Source organism: Salvia miltiorrhiza, chromosome 4 (assembly GCF_028751815.1).
Source record: "Salvia miltiorrhiza cultivar Shanhuang (shh) chromosome 4, IMPLAD_Smil_shh, whole genome shotgun sequence".
Taxonomy (NCBI): domain Eukaryota; kingdom Viridiplantae; phylum Streptophyta; class Magnoliopsida; order Lamiales; family Lamiaceae; genus Salvia; species Salvia miltiorrhiza.
In genome coordinates this window covers 20,184,841-20,189,074 of record NC_080390.1, presented here as the reverse complement: position 1 = coordinate 20,189,074, position 4,234 = coordinate 20,184,841, and the positions used below count along the sequence as shown (strand labels likewise).

The following is a 4,234-nucleotide window of genomic DNA, read 5'->3' as shown; positions in this document are numbered from 1 at the left end:
AGATATGATTCGGACTGTAGTGTTAGATAGAGGAGCTCAATGGGAACAAGTGTTACCCCTGATTGAATTTGCCTACAATAATAGTTTCCAAACGACTATTAATATGGCACCATATGAAGCCCTCTATGGAAGAAAATGTAGATCTCCGCTTTATTGGGATGAAGTAGGAGAAAGAAAAGTGTTAGGTCCTGACGCAGTGGAAGAAATGATCACAACTGTGAGACAAATTCGGCAACGAATTAAAGAAGCTCAAGATCGCCAAAAATCTTATGCCGACACTAGACGCACAGAGATTCAGTTTGAAGTGGGAAGTAAAGTCTTTTTGAAAGTTTCCCCTTCTCGAGGGATTCACCGATTTGGTATAAAAGGAAAGCTCAAGCCTAGATTTATAGGCCCATACGACATATTGGAAAAAGTAGGCCCTGTTGCCTATAGACTCGCGTTACCTCCAAATTTCGCGAATGTTCACAATGTCTTTCACGTGTCGCAGTTGAGAAAATACGTGTTTGACCCGAAGCATGTTATTCATCGAGAGGATATATCTCTTGAACCAGACCTGAAATATGAAGAAAGACCCGAAGCTGTGTTGGATAGAAAGATCCAACAATTGAGAAATAAGTCACTTGCCTTAGTCAAAATACAATGGAGACATCACGGGCAAGAAGAAGCAACTTGGGAATTGGAGGATAAAATGAAGGGAAAATATCCAGAATTGTTTCCCGAAGGTGAGATTTCAAATTTCGGGACGAAATTTTTTTTAAGGGGGTAAGGATGTAACACCCCGTGTTTTGAGAAGCTATTTGTGCCCTAGCTCGAATTTAAATTGAGTTTTAAATAGTAGCTAGAGGAATTATGCACGTGGGCGAATAAATGAGATAAGAAATTTTTAGAGTTTAATAGGAGGCGATATTATTTTCTCGAGTCTTATAAATTCTCTTATTGAGAAACCTATCTTCGCCCTATATTTTTATTAAAATGTCTATGTGATATAAATATTTTACTTGGTAGAATATTCACATATGATTTATTGATGCATTGTTATTATGATATTAGATATATCATAATAGAGATAATTTTTCCTCACATGAATAAATATATTTTCATGAGATATATTTTTCCCACATACTAAATAAGAGTTATAATTATTCAAGTATATATATATATATATATATATATATATATATATATATATATACACACCTATCTCTCTTTCTCTCTCACTCTCTCTATCTCTCTCAATCTCTCTCACTCTTTCTCTCTCACTCTCTCACCCTTACGCAGCACTAGCTCCCTCCCCACTCTCCCACATTATTCTTCTCTTTCCCATCAATGGAAATCACATGCACCATTAAAGAGCCCCTAAAAAGCTAATCTAACTAGCCAACTCATTCCTCCACACTTTAAGCTCACAAGCACATGCACACCTCTCTCTCATCTCCCTCCCTCTCTTATTCTTCTTTATTTTCAGCAGCCCTCCTCCTCCTCCTCACTCCACCACACTTCTTTTTCTTGTTCCACCAAATATAGTAAGAACTAAGGTTTCTTAAAGTGTTCATCTTCAAGCTCAAGCTCCAAGCATACTACGCATCATCTTCTACTCCACCTCCATTGATCTTGTTGGTAGCAACCTCAATCCTCCTCTTATGTTATATATATATTTTCTTGTGGTATAAGCATGTATATTGATGCATAATTGAAGCATGATGAGTTATTAGTGTGAAAATGCATGAGAATGGTGATGAAAGTATAGATCTATGATGATATGTGTATATGTTGTTGTTTCAACCATTTTGAGAAGTTTTCTTACGTTCTGGACTGATCAGTCGACGAGGTTTCCCTCGTCTAAAACTCTTCAAACTTTTACAGTGTGTCGATATATGTGTCTTGAGGACGCTGGTAAAATTTCAAGTCATTTGGACTTCTTTTACTACCTTTTTAAAATGCAAAACTTTTACTGCGCATGTCCACCGGAAATTTAGAAAGGCAGTCCCTAGAGTCACACTTTTCAGTAACTTTCAAAAACATTCAGCCTCCCAAATTTTTATGGTAGAAAGATACATGTATTATACTGATTTACACCAAATTTCAAACCATTTGGCCAACGTTTACTATTTTTCAAAAATCATAGCTTCCAGTCGTGCAAAACTGCCGAATCTGGTAGACTGTGGGAAAACACCCATATCTCGTAAACCACTTGGAGTTTTTCACTCTACTTTTTTTTAAATAAAACTAGACGCAGAAAGGTTTTCAACAGTGTAAGTCTCGAATCTAGGAGATTTCTGAGTCAAAACAGTTTATTCGTTAAAGTTGAGGCAGAGCAGAATGATAAACTGTAGGAGTCTGAAAATTTCTACTTTGTAATTGTTTTGAGGATTTTAAAGTTTTGGTGGATTAATACACCATGTTATGTCATGAAAATACTACTAGAAAATTTTATATTTATTTCCAAGCTTACGTGAATATTTGGGAATTTACTTACAAGGAAAAAGATTTCGAGTTCATAGGATTATTTTTTTTTTAAGTCATTTGACTATTGTGATAAATCGTGAAAATGTATTATGTGGAAATTGATTATTGCAAAGTATGAATGACTATTTGATGTTTATGAATGCTATTTACCTAGGATTGAGAGTCTTTTAATTGGATAAGATATCTAATTAAATTGAGAGGTCCAATTGGGTAAATAGTAGATAGGTTATAAGATGAGATTAAGCATATGATGAAAGCATAAGTATTGAGATATTAGTTAGATGAAATTCTAACTAGAGTTTATTTTGTCACATGACAATCTAAACCACGTGCGCCACCAAAGGTTCGAGTGACGGCCGGCGTTAGTACGACTCTGAGCGTTACGTCATCGACCCCTGAGACAGGTGGGCTTTATTCTAACTCTATTATGGCTAGCTACCATGATAATGAGTTCAAATGCAAATTCTTATGAAAATGAAGCATGTTGAAGCATTATTGATGAATCTTATGAAAATGAAGCATGTTGAAGCATTATTGATGAGTATTATGAAAATTGTCAACTTGCCATATTTATTATTGATGAGAATGAGATATGGTATGTTGCCTCTATGAAAGACATGATTATGATCATGATGCAAGATATCGGCCTTTGACTGATTTATATGACAGTAAAGGTTTTGTGCGCAGAGGTGACCGTGAGCCGTCTCTAGTCGGCCGGTCACGGTGATTTGAAGGAGGCCTCCTTCTCTTCACCTTATATATATATTATATGAGTTCTCATAGTTGGCACATACCGTGAATATATAATGTCTGCAGACTAATGATATTATTATGATGATGCAAATGAGTTTATGACAGAAAAACATGAACAGGTATTTTTAATCTCAGTTAAATCCTGTTGATGCATTGAAAAGGGCAAGATTGACATATAGCTCTAAGAGCAACATTTCAATTATTTCCGGCATGAGTCCACTGAGTGCTTTTTGGTACTCAGCCCTGCATGTATTTCTAAATGTGCAGGTCTGGCTTGGCGCGAGGATGGGTGAAAGCTGTTGGAATTGTCAGTTGGCTGTGTCTTTCCTATGTCTCATATTTATCTTTATAAGCTTTGACTCTATAAGAATTTGAACTCCCTGCTATATGTCTTCACACATATAGTAACGCATCTCGCTGCATAACTCTGATGAAACTCTTTATTTAATTTGCTTATGTCTGTAATATCCCTTAAGGGAAATACTTCTCAGACCCTTGCTAAGTTTCAATGGCTTAATCATGTTTACCCAAGCTAGTAATTATTTTGGTCTTGAAATCCTTCTTTAAAATGAGTAAAGTTTGCAATTGCTTCCGCTAAAACAAGATGTATTCCTATTTCTTTCACTATTTCTTTTATTAGTCGTACGATACTTGGTATACGCTATCACTGGCTATATCGGGCTGCGACAAGAGATGAGCAGCGGGTGGGTGTAACTGTGTAATGTAGGGTTTTTAGTTTTAGGGGGGTGTTGACTCAACTAGAAACACCTCTAGATTGACTTGCAATAGGACAAGGACACTCTAGCAGTGGTAAGTTAACTCAATGTCGTCTCTCAAGGAAGATCTTTAAGGGCTTTTAATTATGACACGAGAAAGCGGTAAACTTGATTTAAAAACTTGTAAAGTAAACTTTAACGTGAATTTAAACTTGTAATTAACTAGGCATGAAAGAACGAAAGCATAAATAAACTATTAAACCTATACAAGAATTAAACGATTAAAGTAAAAGCAA

General features: G+C 35.8%; 1 long non-coding RNA gene across 1 annotated transcript; it reads left to right on the top strand.

Moving 5' to 3' along the window:
• The first annotated feature begins 1,228 nt into the window (after positions 1-1,228).
• On the top strand, positions 1,229-3,748 carry LOC131023721 (uncharacterized). The gene is made up of 3 exons (XR_009101510.1): positions 1,229-1,620; positions 2,813-2,873; positions 3,490-3,748. It is a non-coding gene; the product is annotated as an uncharacterized LOC131023721 (long non-coding RNA).
• The last annotated feature ends 486 nt before the right edge of the window (positions 3,749-4,234 follow it).